Source organism: Vicia villosa, linkage group LG4 (assembly GCF_029867415.1).
Source record: "Vicia villosa cultivar HV-30 ecotype Madison, WI linkage group LG4, Vvil1.0, whole genome shotgun sequence".
Lineage (NCBI taxonomy): Eukaryota > Viridiplantae > Streptophyta > Magnoliopsida > Fabales > Fabaceae > Vicia > Vicia villosa.
Window position 1 is genome coordinate 44,286,423 of NC_081183.1, and position 17,008 is coordinate 44,303,430.

A 17,008-nucleotide genomic window follows, 5' to 3' on the forward strand; every position below is an offset into this window, starting at 1 on the left:
GCTTTTGTAACCAGTACTGTAAAGTACTGGGCCTCTAATAGAGTGTAAGTCCCAAACACCTTCTCTTCTTAGCTTGTTTTCAAAACTGTATTTTCAAAATCTTCTTTCTGTTTTCAAAACATTCTTCTGGTATTTGAAGGGCATTATTCCCGGTGAAACTCTTCAGATACCTATGTGACCTTTGTCCATCTTCACTTCTTCTGTTTTCAAAAACCCTTAACTGTTTATAATAAATATTCAATTGTTATCAACAAAACAACAAAAATATTGTTGAGGCTCTGTACATACTTCTCCAAAGGCCTCCACTCCATCCAGGTTAGGCTTTACAAGCTTTCAATTTACAGTCTTTATTTAAATTACTGTCAAATATAAACTGTGCATATATATTAGTTTAGAACTACGTTTGAGTGTAAACCCTAGGACAGTTAAACTATATATATATTATAGGAATATGGCCTAGGATTGAGAATGTCTTCCCGGTGAAGGCTCTTTCCTAATTAGAGATCTGTAGTTCAAACCCGCAAGATGAATTATTCCCGGTGAAACATCTTGGCAAAAACCTTAGAATCCAAAAAAATAGGACACATCCACCCAAAGAGGAATTATTCCCGGTGAAACCTCTTACCCATTTGCTTAGAGCCAAAATAAGTTCAAAACTACATAGCTTTCTCTTGTGCTATAACAAGGACCCTCGATTAGCCTCCTCTTGGGCTTTGTACAAGGACCCACAGGCTTCTTAAAAGCATTTCCAGCTTCCTCTTGAGCTTGTATACAAGGACCCATCAGGTTTCTTATAAACATAGGAACAGGTCTTTAGTCACCTTTTAGCCTACCTTGGTGAGTTTCTTCCAATTTAAACCAGACTTTAAACAAGCTAAGTTTGTCTCAATTTCACATTGAGTACATTTTTGGAATGAGAGACATGGACAGTCTCTGTCACCCTTATCTTCATCAATCTTCCTTAGCAGAGTCTAGGATCCTTATTTGCTTATCCTCAGTAAGTGTCAGCCTTCATCTTGGGCTTTAAACAAGAAGTTTCCACTAGATAATCCTTCTGCCATCTAACAAAAACCCCTGGAAAGGGTTAGCCTCCAAAATACATTCCTTCATTTTAACAAAATTCCCTTGAAAGGGTTAGCCTCCAAAGTCAATTAATAAAAATCTGTTTAAAATGTCAAAACCCCTGGAAAGGGTTAGCCTCCAACATCAGTCTTTCAAAACCAAAGATTCATTCTCTTAGGAGATAATTTCCCCAAAAGAGTCAAAACCCTTGGAAAGGGTCAGCCTCCAAAAACATGATAAAGTCAGTCTTTTAACAAACAAATTCACCAGCTGAGTCAAAATCCCTGGAAAGGGTTAGCTTCCAAAGAAAAACAGTCTTTTAATAAATAAAATCTCCTCAGTAGAGTCAAAACCAACAAAAACAGTTAGCCTCAACCTTGGGCTTCATACAAGGCACCAAACAATAAAACTCCCCTGTCAAGAGTCAGCCTCAACCTTGGGCATTGTACAAGGCAGATAATAGAGTCTCCCCAGTGAGTTCTTCATCATTCAGTAGCCACAACCTTGGGCTTTGTACAAGGCAGATTAAACCATATGTTGTCAAAGATTCCTAACACCTAGAATCTTTTCCCCATAGAGTCATCCACACTCAGTTTACTTAAGAGTCCGCCACAACCTTGGGCTTTGTACAAGGCAGAAAATAATGTTTTCCCTAGCTAGAGTCAGCCTCAATTCTGGGCTTTATACAGAACACCAAATAAAAATCCATCAAAATAAACACTCTCCAAATAGAGTCAGCCTCAATTCTGGGCTTTGTACAGAACACAAAAATACCCTGTAATTAATCCTCAATGGAGTCATCTCCCAGAGTCAATAATCATAATCAATCAATCAAAAAGCCTCAAGCTTGGGCCTCATACAAGCCAGCTAAAGTCAAATCTTTTATACAGTAGATAGACATAGCTTATCTCTATAGAGAGATATTTTTACTACTCTACCACATTCAAACAAACAAACATTACACATTTCAATTTCAATCAAAGTCTCCCATTTAGGACTATGAAAGACATGCTCTGGCACATCCCCAGACTTGTACACTTTCCCTAATTTGGACGAGCATCTTTCTTTCATTCAAGAGATACTAGCATACTTGCAAACACACAAGTAAGGTCACTCTCTTAATGAAATGAATCCAGTTATTCTGTCACTCTTTCAAAAACGTTTGTGGTAGAATAGTACAAAATACCTCTCTATAAAGATGATTTCATGTCTCTTTATTGTAAACAGAGATTTAATTCAAAGCTTCAACCTTGAGCTTCAAGCAAGGCACCCAAAAACAATTAATAATCAATTAGTTCCCCGAACTACATTAAGCTCTGACTTCCACTAGGGATATGTAGGCATGAGGTTCACAAGGAATCTCAGCGAGCTAATAAAATACCAAAAATAGTCAGTTTGTCTGTCTGTCTGTCTTTTAAAATCAATTCAGTTCCTTCTCCTAACACAAAGGAGAAACTTTCCCAATAATCATTAGCAGCAAAAACACATTTAGACACAGAGAAGGTTCCTGTAGAGTACTACAGATATGTAGGGTGTTTAAACACTTCCCTATGTATAACCGACCCCCCGGACTCCAGAATTTCTAGTCTAGGTGAAATCCCCACACTTAGCAAACTCCTAGGGTTTAGTTGAGATCTTTTTTCCCCTTTCCTACTCGTAGGACAAATAAGAAAGTTCGTGTGATATCGTAGGAAGAACTGAAATAAAATTCATCCCGCCACGGGCGCATTCTCCTTCCAAATTTCGCGTGAAGGGTCTAGCGTGTCGTCCTCCCAAGTGAAACGGGGAGGTAAAAAAACGACACCACAGTAAAAAATGGCGACTCTGCTGGGGATATAAGCGTTAAAAACCTTGGTTTTTCATCCAAATCAATGGTTGACCTGTTGCTGGTCCAGCCCCAATGAGGAATTAGGGATGCCAAATTCCCCCTCAAACAAGAGAGGTCCTGCCTAACCTCTGTGTCATATCATGTGTTTGCTGCATATATATTTGTTTATTTTGTTTATTCTGTATCGGGAAAGGGCTTGATTCCCCCTTGTGGTGAGAAATCCTATACCCGGATTTGAGTGCAACATAAGATAGGATGGAGGATGTCTTCCCGGTGAAGACCCTCTAATCTTGGTTCACAATTCTACTCTTGGGATTTGCCTGGCTGGTTGTGATTAACTGCGCCAATGCATTCCGAGACTGATTTGTACCAGGAGGACCTAGAAACACATTAACCCCTCTTAAAGCCTTTTTTAGGACGTAGAGCGGTGATTACGGAAGTAATTGTCACGCAGATACTACACTCAGAGAAAACTCTCTTATAGATACTAGTCAACATATATTTAAGGTTGAGCAAAAACTCTGAGACCCCTAGAACCCGTTCTACAGGTACAAAAATCCTTATCCTTAGTTTACCTTGGGGCGAGGTTTGCGTTGTGACTCCATGACCACTATACCCTTCTACGCCATGTTTGTTTTAAAACTCTTGTGTGTGCATTCATGCATTCATGCATCATTCATCATAATAATTAAAACCAAAAAAGAGTCTTTTTCGAGTCGTTTTTCAAGGAAACTAAATAACGAACGTTATGAACTTCATAGAAAGAGAGAAACGGAGAAAGGACTTAAGGATTTATACCATGGATTACGGAAGAAAGAGAGCTAGGAAATACACCTTCAAAATTCCTAAGGTAGAAGAATTGGAAAAGCTCGGAAAACTGGTGGTCAACCCCCAGCCTTTTAAGGAGAAGTATGGAAAACTTCTGCCTCTTCTCAGCACTAACATTGTGGACGGGATCCTTCCCACATTGGTGCAGTTTTACGATCCAACGTATCACTATTTCACCTCTCCAGATTATCAACTCATGCCTACGTTATAGGAGTACTCTCGTCTGATTGGAATACCCGTCTACGCGTAAGATCCGTACTCCGGTTTGGAAAAGAATCCTGACGACATTATCATTGCTGCAACTACTCCTTTCAACGTAGTCGACATCAGAACTCATATGGTGAGTAGAGGAGGAATTCAAGGATTACCCTCCAAGTTCTTGTTAGATCACGCTCGGTACTTCGTCAGCATCCAAGATATGAGCGCTTTTGAGGAAGTATTGGCTTTGCTTATCTACGGATTGTTTTTGTTTCCTAACATTAACGACTTCGTCGACATCAACACAATTAAGATCTTTTGATTGGAAATCCAGTTCCAACCTTGCTTGCGGATGCTTATCACTCTGTGAATTCAAGAAACCTGTAGCGAGGAGGATTAATCACATGCTGTGTACCGTTGCTATACGAATGGTTCGTCTTGCATCTGCCAAAGTCTAGCACTTTCTGGAACATGAGGGATGGCCTTTACTGGTCACAGAAAATCATGTCTCTCACTCATACAGTCATTGATTGGTGTAGTCCTGACAACTTCGAAACCAATATCATCTTCAGTTGCGGAAGTTATCCCAACGTACCCCTTATTGGAACTAAGGGAGGAATCCGTTATAATCCAGCTTTATCCCGTCGTCAATACGGCTATCCCATGAAAAATATACCAAGTAGTATTCAGTTGGAAGGTCTGTTCTTCAAGAACATCGACGATCATGGCAACATGCTGAAGAAATAAATTTTCCAAGCCTGGCGTCTTGTTCACACAAAAGGGAGAAGATTGTTAGGAAAACATCTTTGCATCTCCCCGAATCCTTACCTTCAATGGGTACGAGTCAGAGCATTCAAGCTAAGGATGCTATATCAACATCAAGAACCTATTCCCCTAAGGGAACCAATATACCTTTTTTCCCCTGATGTTGAAAAACTGCAAGCGGCATTAAACAAGGTATGCCAAGAAAGGAATGCTTGGAGGAACAAGTATCAATCGTCAACATGGAAAATGTTGAGATTCAGAACATCCTAAGAAGGAAGGATGGGTTACTTGAAGTACTCGATCGACAAATGACACAGTCATCACTTTCTCATCATATCCCTCCTGCTTCCTGGATCATTGATCAGCTCACATCAGAGAATGCTCAACTCAAGAAACAGAAGAAAATGTTAGAACGTGAAGTCGGCTCTTCGTCAAAGTGTTAGAGTCCTTTCTCTCCGTTTCTCTGTATTTCCCTTTTCAAAGTGTGTAAAAAACGGCGTTTTCGTTTAATGAATAAAAGTTTGATGTTTCATAACGTAATTATGGTGTTTCCTTGAAAAATATTAACTTAATTGCACATCATGCATCGCTTTAGTCGTACGCACTGACACGAGAATTGTCGCGGATCTAATAGTCACTTTCCTTTCTCCAGAAAGAGAAGAGGAGAAGGAGGTGAACAAAGGCATTCGAGCTGTCTCATCCATACAACACTCGTTCAAGTCGCAAGAAAAGAATGGAAGACTTTGAACAAGAGAATGGATAACTTAGAGAAGAGGTTACTACTCTCAAAGATGTTGTTGAAAGGCTCAATAGTATGGTAGAAGCCCTGGTAGTTGCACAGAATCGACCAACGCCAGAAAAACTGCAAAGGACTGTGGTTTCCGAGATTGTTTCTACTCCTATTCCTAAGTATATCATGCCGCCCAACCGACCTTGGGGCATGCCGTATAACTTTATTCCAGACGGGTACATACCCCCAGTTTCTGAAGTTCCAAGAGCTACAATGGAGATGCATCCACCGGAGGGTTACAAACCTCTGGAAATTGAAGTTCCAAGAGCAACGGCAATGGGTTTCGCACAACAGAATGCTGAGATTCCAAGATCTGCTGTCATGGCTTCTCCACAACCGATTATACATACTTTTCCTCCACCGGGCGGACAAGTATATCATCACGCTCCCAGTGAGGACGCTGGCATGTATGAAAGATTGGACGAGTTCCAGAAACAGTTTCTGCAAATGCAGAAGGAACTCAAGACTCTCTGAGGACAAGATTTATTTGGAAAGAACGCTGCAGACCTCTGTCTGGTTCCAAATGTTAAGATTCCTCACAAATTCAAAGTACCAGATTTCGGGAAGTACAAAGGGAATTCATGCCCACAAAGTCACCTAGTGATGTACGCTCGAAGAATGTCAACTCAGACTGATAATCAACAATTGCTCATTCATTATTCTCAAGACAGCCTGACTGGCGCTGCACTCAAATGGTACATGAACTTGGACAGTTCAGAGATTCGTACTTTCCGAGACCTCGGAGAGGCCTTCGTTAAACAGTATAAGTACAATCTGGATATGGCTCTCGACAGAGATCAACTCCGGGCCATGACTTAAAAGGATAGAGAAAGCTTCAAGGAATACGCTTAGAGATGGCGTGAAGTTGCTGCTCAAATTTGTCCTCCACTTGAAGAGAAAGAAATGACAAAAATCTATCTCAAAACTTTGAGTCCATTTTACTACGGACGGATGGTTGCAAGTGCTCCCAGGGACTTTACCGAGATGGTAAACATGGGTGTACATTTAGAAGAAGCAGTTCGAGAAGGACACTTGAACAAAGAACCAAAATCTTATAATGGTCCAAGGAAGTATGGAAGTTCTTTCCAGAAGAAAAAGGATCAAGATGTCAGCAATGTTTTGCACAAAGCTAAGAAGAAGTTTTCACCACAAGTTGCTACAATAACTCCGGTTGTTAACTCAGCGCCAGCTTATCAACCTCAAGTTTCGCAACAACCATTTCAACAAAGGTCGTAGCAACCTCAGCAGCAGGTTCGACCTCCAAATTTCAACAACAATCAGGTTCCAAGGTATCCTCCTTTTGACCCCGTGCCAATGCCTTATGCGAATTTGTTTCCAACACTACTGGCGAAAGGACTCATTCAGACAAAGAATCCTCCAAATCCTGCATATGAATCATCACATTGGTTCAAGGCTGACCAATCTTGTCCCTACCACCAGGGGGCACCATGTCACGACATTGAGAGATGTCTCAATTTCAAGATCGACGTTCAAAAATTAGTGAAGAGTGGAATGCTATCCTTCAAAGATACTAATCTTAACGTCCAAGCAAATTCTTTGCCGCAACATAAAGAAGCTTTAGTAAATCTGATAGATCAACACCCCAATGTCATTCAAATCTACCACATTCGTCAGATAGGGGAAAATCTCGTCAAAATGCACGCTAGACAAGCTGGATATGGTCATGTACCACCTCACAACTACTTCACATGTGAAATTTGTCCAAAGAATAATCAAGGATGTGCTGTAACTCAAGCTGCATTACAAGAACAAATGCACTTAGGATGGATTCAACACATCCGAGTCAAAACTGAGCACGACATCAACATGGTTCAAGGATGTCCAGGAGAATACAAAATCTAAAAAAGTTGAAGATCTCGAAGGATCGTGTCATACCCCAAAATTTGCCCTCATATATTTACAAACGTCATTTTATTTCGAATAAATGAATTGGCACAGTTGGTAAGAATTTGAGCGTGAAAAGCACAATAGCGAGAGGTCCCTGGTTCGAATCTCACTTCTAACATTTTTCCTTTTTATTTAATTCTAACTTTATTTCACTTTTGTTCAAAAAATCACAAAAAATGTTTTTATATATTTAAGTATTATTTTCATATTCATTGTTTATTAAAAATACCTTTTTTACTTTATTCATATTTTTATTCAAAAAATTAAAAAGATTTAAAAAAAAGATTTTGCTTTTCTTTGCATTTTAGAATAATATTTATATTTTAGAAAATAATCAATTTAAATTAGTTAGAATAATAAAAATCTAAATTTACGAATATTTTATTAATTACTTTGATCTATTTGAATTTTATCTTTCCAATTTTGTTAACCTAATTTTACACTATAAATTGTCACAATTTCTACACTTTTAGGGGACCAACAACTGAACCCTTATTTTTACTAACCCTCACGTTGGGTCAGGATCCTCTCCATTTTTCTCTCTCTCCATTTTCTCCATTATTATAGTTTTGTAGTAAATAACACGTATTTTCATGACATGTGACATTTATTTCACATTTATTTAATTTCATATACCCCAAACTATATTAATGGAGTTTTCCATTTCTTTTAAGAAATGGAGAGGATCTCTACCCCCTCACGTTACGGTAGAAACAATTTCCAACCCTTTCTCTAACCCTTTTTCCACATACATTTTTTACTAGTTTTCTATACACACTTTTTCATGTATTAATCTAAAATCAAATTCCATTAATCTTTTTTTTACCATGTTTCTAAATGGATACCTACCTCACGTAAATCTCACTCAAATTCCAGAATCATACAGTTAACCTTCATCATCATAAACTCTACAAAACCCAGACACCACAAAGCCATACTAACAGCAAGACACAATTCTAAATTCCAATAACAGTTATTTGGGTAACAACAATTAACACAATCATAATCAAAATTTTGTGAGTTTTGTTGTTTTGCAGGAAAAGAAAAGGTCGGAAGAGGGGTTTGCGAAACCGTAAGCAAGAGGGAAAGATTTTTTCCAGTCCAATTCGCATCCACAAAGCGTCCCAACCGATTCTCTGAGGCTCTATGAACACGAATCAATCTCCATCCTCAAATCGAAACTCACAGGGGAGTATCCGTATTCACGTTTTTTGGTCTGAATTTTTTTTCCAATTTTGAACTCGTCCATAAGCACTCATAAACCATGGTTGAATATATCATTGTGCTTATAATCATGCTGGGAAACTTTCTGTATGACTTAATTAGATTTTCGTTGCAGATTGGGACTCCCACCATTGTTGAGGTTCATGGTTTATGAATTGGGGGTTTGTGATTTGAGATGAAATTAACTTAAATTGTTGGCTCCATCATGTTTAGAAGATGTTTTTTGGAATAAATCGGGCCGTCCTATGGAATGTATTCGTCATGATTATGGTGAACAAGCTGCCGGTTCATGGCACACGAACAACCGGCCTCGCGAAGAAGAAGAAGATTCTGGCTGCGTTCCTGTTTTTTTTCTAAGTTTTCGCGCGCTTATTTTCTAATATATTACTTGTGTTGAATGTTGTTAACAGCGTATGGATTTGGTACAACTGGCTAAAGGAAAAGACTGGTCACTTAACAGACGCGGGTTCGATCCCCAGCGTTGTCAATGATTTTTACTAATTCGTTTGAACAAAAATGCAGTATAATCCCGTGCCTCTCCATCTACGCGTGATGCAACGCACCCTCGCGCCACAGCCCTTAGATCACATATGGATCAGATCTAACGTCCACAGCCTTGCAAGACCACCATGGTCTTTCTCAACGTGTCACACTGGATAAAAGGTGAGTTTGTTTCTTCTAATTTTTTATTTATTTTAATTACATTCTATTTTCTTGTTTTCTTTTTGTTTCTATCATGATTATTATTATAGTTTTATCTTAATAAATTATTTTGTTGTAACAAATTATAATTATTTATTTTATCGAAAGTTCGGGTTTTTACAATTTTATTCATAATTGTTTTATTATTATTATTCAATACTATTTTCAAATAAACCTTTTTATCAATTAAATAATTAGGATTACATCCAATAATTATTTAGTTGATATTTTGGTTCGAACTCTCGATTTTTCTCCGTAACTTTGGGTTTATTTTCAGGTGCTCTCCGACTATACGCCACGTCAAAAGAACGAAGCTAAGTTCTAAACCTTTTTTTTTAAATATTATTTATCTTTTATTTTGTTTAATTAGGGTTTAATCTCCTCACACATAGAATTTCTCCTACATTCATTCCTTTCCTTTTTCTCTATTCAATTATCAGATGGTCAGAGTCAATGCTTCAAGCTACCCCCAATTCTCAACCTTCATCGATCGAAGCTAAGTTTCTTTTACCCATTTTTCTGTATTATTATGTCTATTTTTAGGGTTAACCCTAGTTGCCTCTGAACAAATAATACACTCACTCGCTTCTGTTTATTCTTTCCTTTTCAATTTTCAGGGTTTGATGACCGCCGAAGCTACGAGTTTGGTAACCCTAAAACCCTAACCTTGATATTTTTTCTTTGTTTATTATTACTTATGTCAAACCCTATTAAGGGATCCGCTGGTTACAATTTCCCTCCCCCATATTTGTTAGTTATTTCTGTTAAACTGCGTGGTTAGTAATCCTAGGGAGTGCAACCTTCGAATCGAACATAGAATCATTAATTTTACAAGATAATATACTTGAATATAATCACGTGATTGGTGCACACACGCACACTCTTGGGTAACCTCTCTGTTGCCTTGTTGCCTGTTGCCTCGTTGCCTGTTGCCTTGTTGCCTTGTATTTTGTGCAGAATAGCCAGTCCCTCGAATACGAGGATACCTCAGCCATGTTTCCTCGATTAAAGGTCATTGTCATACCCCAATTTTTGACCTAAGATACCACCTCATATCATAGCATATGCATCATTTGCATCTCTAACAAATTGCATAGCTTGTGTTTGTTACTTGTGACTCAGCAGGATTTAATTAGGAAATCACTCATCAGTACAAGTAACAATCAATTAGGGTTTTGTTCTCCCTTCATTTCAAATAATCATCTTCATCAACAATCAACATTTGGTCCCCAGAGATTCATTTCAACAAACTCGACAGCTTTGAATCGACTGAATTAGGGTTTTGACTGAAGACAGCATACTCCTGACTTTTGCTCAGAATTTGACCTAATGACTTGGGACATGACCTCAAGACCCCAAGTGCATCATTTTGACCTAATCCATTGGCTCAGAACATTTCCTATACAAAGATTGATCAGACAAATCCTCAGATCAGGGTTTTTGAACTATCAGGGACTGAAATCAGGGATCACATTTGGGAAACCCTAAAAATCCCCAGGAAGTCAATCAAAGGTTTCAATCATCTTCAAATAATCCCTATGACAATATACAATGGAAATTGTATCTCAATTCAAGACCTACAGGCATCAATTTCATCAGGTCGACAATTAGGGTTTTTGACCTAATTCACTGAACAACTGACTTTTTAATCAGGACATGGTGCCACAACTCAAATCATGGCTCAATATCCTCAAATGCTTCAATATAATCCATTCATACTATTCATTTGGTGAGGATAGCCTGTTTCATTTGAAATCTCCAGAAACGCGATTCGTCTGAAAAAGTCAACTGTATAAGATCACCATTGACTTTTGGGGAATTTTGGTCAACCATGACTTTTGAAGTTTTAAATCATCAATATATGATATGAGAAGTCATTTGATCAAGGAAAATCAAGAAAATCAATCAAGAATCAAAAGTCAAAAGTTTGACTTTCATACTTAGAAAATTTTTCTAAGTGTTTTTCATGGTTTTTTCCAAACTTTGGAAGGGAATTTCTCAAAATTTCACCTACAAACTGAAAAAAACTTCCAACATGAAAGTTGTAGATTTTGATCCAATAAACAACTTTGACACACATAAATTTTTTCCATAAGATCAACCATTTAAGAGATATGGTGCTTCAAAGTTGGTACTTTTTGAAAACTTCACTTGAAATCTCATTTTCTTCCAAGTTCATGGATCTTTTTCACCCATTTCCTTAAAGGTCTTGAAGAAACTTTCAACTAGGGTTTTGAAGTGTGTAATATGAGCTTTCCAAAATGTCCAAGAGCATGAAAAAATATGGAGTGTAGCCATGGTTTTGAATTTTGCCATTAGTGAACTTTTCACTTGAAATTTCAAGCCATTTTCACAAAGTTATGAACCAAATTGCCAAATGGACCAAGTAATGATGCATAGAGGCAATAATTGGAGATATTTTTTCTGATTTGAGACAGATGGGAAAGAGATAAGAAGCATAGCCAATTTTAACCATGGTTTAGTAACTTTAACCATATGCATTTAATGGTAAGATTCCATTCTATCTCTTAAGTGCCAAATCACCATTCTTTGATCAACTTGCAAAGCTCTTCATTCAGAATCCTTGGCCTATAAATAGAGGTCATTTCCACTCTTCAATTCACACCAAAACCTCATAATCATAGGTTTTCTCTCTTCTTTCTTGAATTGCAAGTTTCTTAAGTTTCAAAGAGGTAAAATGCTCAACCTCTAAACCTTGCAAGTTCTGAGCCAAGTGATGCTTCCCACAAGCCACAAACATCATATGGGATGTGTTTGATCCATCCATACACCCCAAAAACACCTAAAACTCAGAATCACTACTTCACTTCCCAAATATGCATAACACTAGCCTTATCATGCCAAAATCAAATTCAGGTCATTTCTGTCCAAACTATCACTTCTAACACCTTCCATATACTTCATATGAATGATCCAAACACTCACATATGACCTGTAACATCTCCATCTTCAAATTCGATTCATACTTGAAGCAACTGCAGTTCAGGTTCCATAGCTTAGCTCAGATGAATTCAAACTGTTCCAAGCATTCAAACATGTTCCATAAGGTCCATTGATGCTGTCCAGATCAAGAAACAACATCTGTAACACCTCCAGGCACGATTTCAATTTCCAGTTTGGCCGTTTTTGAAGGTAAGCTACTTGAACTTCAAACTCTATCATTCATGCATCATAAATGAAAAACTGGTTTACCATCATGTTTCTGCATACATATGGATCATTAACCCTCAATCAATTGCATCATAACTTGCACATACACGATTTCAGATTGAATCATAGAATTAGGGTTCTTCACGATTTCCAGAAAATCAATGGCCCTAGAGTGAAAATAAATGAAATTAAATGGTACCATCATGTTCCTTGTGAAAAATCGAGCAAGATAGGCTATTCACTTGATCCAAACAATTCAGTTTTCAGAATTTTCAAATTCAATTGGGGATGGTGTTCTTGGCGCCATTTTCTGTTCAGAATTTTCAAATTGTTAGTTTTAAATATAATCAAATGAGTGTGTATCATTAACAAGCTGCGCGCGCAGCTCAGTTGGTTGTTGTTTTGGCTGGTAAGTATAAGGGCGTGGGTTCAAACCCTTGTGAAGACAAAACCCAATTTTTTACCACTTATTTTCTTCATTTTTTTTAACAACTTCACTTAATTAATTAACCATTCAAATTAATTTATTTTCCCTTCATTTTTTACACACCTCTTATTTAATATACATATTTTGACAATATCAAAAAAAATCACAAAAAAATATTTATTTAATGTGTTTTTAATTAGGTTTAAAATGACATATTTTTTAAGTGTTTTTAAATACTTTAAATATTGTTTTATTTGATTTTTTTTCAAACCTAATCACTTGTAAATATTTTTGTGATCAAACCCTAATCACTTAGGTCTTAATTAAGCATTAAAACTTGTTTTAAACTTAATTAAGTTGATTTCTTTCAAATTCAAATCGTTTTAAAACGAGCGATCGCGATTCTTTTCAAAAACGATAAACCATTTCTTTTTGAACTATTGATTAAACCTTCTTAATTGATCAATTGATTTTCAAAACGAAGTGGGGCCTCTCGAATATTAGAGAGTGTAAGTCCCATTTCTTTTCTTTTTGTACAGTTTTTAAAACAATAACTCTCACATCTTTTTTTCAAAACCATCCACCCTGTTTTATGAAAATAAAACAGGGGCCTCTCGAATATTAGAGAGTATAAGACCCACTCTTTTTTACCTTTTATACAAGTTTTTCTTTGTACAGAAAAACGTTTTTGAAAACAAATAAACTTTTCAAACAACTTTCGAATAGTTTTACAAAAGCGAAACCTCGCGTCTGTAAATAAACAATCAACCATGTTTTGTAAAACACGGGCCTCCACGTAGGTATAAGTCCCAAGCCCCTTTTGTACATACCCATTCCTGTACATGAAATTAGGTATTTCATTGTACACACACCGTTTTGTACATATCTCGATCAATTTGTTTTTTAACTTTGAATAACAAACCAAAAATGAAGATTTTCTTTAAATCTTCCCAAAAATACCATGGGCCTCCATGTAGGTATAAGTCCCAAGCCCTTGTGAATACCTGTTTACATAGCTTTGAATAAACTCAAGCGGACCTCTCCCCGAGTGTAAGTCCCGAGCCCCTGTGTATGCAAATGGATCATGCTTACAGGTATATTTCCTTCATAAACTCCATTATATACACACATTTTGTCATATATATAATTGTTCATGTTTGTTCATATTTGTTCATACTTGTTCATGTTTGTTCATATGTGTGATATGTGTGCTTGTTCAACTTAGTACAACACTAGGTTCCCCATAGCCTCCTATTGGGCTTCGTGCAAAGAATCTCCACTAGTTTAGGTTAGGACATAGAGTATGGTTTCCCGGTGAAATCGCTCTAAGAGCTCAGACCAACTATACCATGCCTCCCCTTGGGCTTTGTACAAACGAGTGACCCTCCCATAGCCTCCTCTTGGGCTTACAATGCAAGGACCCTCGGATAGCCTCCTCTTGGGCTTCGTACAAGGACCCACGGGCTTCTTATAAGCATCCCCAATATCCAAATCAAAAAACCCTAGGAGATTAGACATTTATCATCTCTATGATAGGAGTATCTCTTCTATATCATCACAAACAATCAATCAAATCAAACTTTTTTTCCACAAGGCTGGCTAATCAATCAAACCTTTTTGCCACAAGGCTGGCTAATCAATCAAACCGTTTTGCCACCATACTGGCTGATTAATCAAAGTTTTTGTCACAAGGCTGACTTCATTGAAACTTTTGCCACGAGGCTGGCTGATCAATCAAAACTTTTTGTCACAAGGCTGACTTCATTAAAAGTTTTTGCCACAAGGCTGGTTAAACAACAAAAACATCTTTATCATTCTAAGCGCCATAAGTGGCATGGCCCAGGGCTTATAATGAAAAGATTTTCAAAAATCAAACAGATGTATGTGATGATATAGATTAGATACATCTAGCATTTAGACGACATTTGTCTATTTTCCTTTGCTTCCACTAGCATAAGTGGGAACTACGATTGCTATGACTTTCTCAACATCCCTTTGAGAATACGTAGGCACAAGGTCGATCCTTGGCGAGCAAAACAAAACTTCTCCCTCAAACCATTCAAACCTTAGCACCCGTAGACCCCGAGCTACAGATGCTCTGATTCCCTCTAGGGGATATGTATGCAGAGGATCGCGATGATCTTTGTGAGCATAATCAAACAAACACCTTAGGTCCCACCTCTTTCTCACAAGAACCTCCACCATAACAAGAATGGAATAAACAAAACAAAGAAACCTATAGAGTACTATAGATACGTTGGGTGCTAATACCTTCCCTTCGTATAACCAACCCTCTTACCCAAGATCTCTCCCCCACTTTTAAGGTTATTGCAACTTTTTTCCTTTTCCTCTTTTGGAAACAATAAAAAGTTTGGTCCGTACAAAAGAAAAATCATTTTTTGAGCACTCGAGCCCAAAGAAGGCATCAGGTGTCTCATCCCGAAAAAAGACAACGATTTTTCCCCGCGACAGTCATGGTCCCTAATGATGCTGCCTTCGATACACTAACATGACCTCGACCCTCGGAAGTTGCCTACGGAAAAGGCTGAGGTATCTTCTGGTTGCCTACGAAAGGCTATTCTGATCCTTCCCCTTAGACTACCTGCCTCTCTATGGCATGGGTCAGTCTTTGAGCGAATGATAATTCGATGACCCTTCTACCTCCAAACGAAAGGCTTCCTGCCCTCTTATGGCAAGGACTGACCCTTTCATTCTGAAAGGCTAAAAAGAGACCTATCATCTGAGTTTAAGGTAATTGCCCCTAATTGCCTTTCCATGCTCTATTTTCTATATTCTTTCTCAAAATTCTTCAAAAACTGGCTACGCTCATTTACGAGCTAAAGTCCATTTTTTTCCTCTTTCATCTACATTTTCTAAAAACGAGCAAGCAAAGCAATTAAGAGCCCATGGAAAACCATGGATGCAAAGGGTGCCTTACACCTTCTCTTTGCATAAATTACCCCCCGAACTTAGATTTCTTTAAAAGGTTTTTTTCTGTTTCTTTTAGCCTTTCTGAATTTGTTTGGATAAAATAAAAGTCGGTGGCGACTCATGCTTAACCGCAACATTTTCGATATAAAAAGTCAGTTCACCGTATTACAGATCGGTAGTCAAGTTCCATAAGACTTTAAATGGACTTGCCTACTTTGGAACGGATTTCCATCCTTACAGTAGATGCAGAATTTGTCGAAGAAATTCACGAGAATGTTTGCGCGTTCGAAACGACATTCAGAAACTAATGGATGAAAATACCATTACAGTTCTTGCCAACAGAGAAGATGACGAAGTCTTTACCGTATCTCCTCAAATTAAATAAGATGAACCAGTGCAAGTCAAGTATGACAGCAGGAAGACAACAATTGCTCCATTAGTCATTTACTTACCAGGTCCTGTACCGTATGAGTCTGACAAGGCTATACCATACAAGTATAATGCTACATTCATTGAAAATGGTAAGGAAATACCATTACAATCTGTTGTCAACATTGCTGATGTTAGTCGAGTCACCAGAAGTGGACGAGTCTTCAACAGAGCAACAGAAAATGTGGAAAAGCCATTGGAAGAAGCACCACATAGGCAAGACAATCATCCGACCAATGCTGTTCAAGCGAAAGAAAATGATGAGATCTTGAAATTAATCCAGAGGAGTGAATACAACATTGTAGATCAATTGCTACATACTCCGTCTAGGATATCTGTTCTTTCCCTACTATTGAGTTCTGAAGCTCATAGGGAAGCTCTACAGAAAGTTTTGGAACAAGCTTTCGTAGAACCAAGTGTTATTGTAGGACAATTCAACAGTATCATTGCCAACATTTCCGCGGGAACTAACATGAGTTTCTGTGACGAAGATCTTCCTGAAGAAGGAGTGGACCATAACCTTCCACTTCACATCTCGGTTAGCTGCATGGACGATGTACTCACAAGAGTCCTAATAGACAATGGATCCTCTTTCAACGTCATGCCTAAATCAACATTGTCAAGATTATCTTTCAAAGATTACCCGCTAAGGGACAGTCACGTCATCGTCAAAGCATTTGATGGATCAAGGAAATCAGTTTTTGGAGAAGTGGATCTTCCCATAACTATTGGACCTCAGATGTTC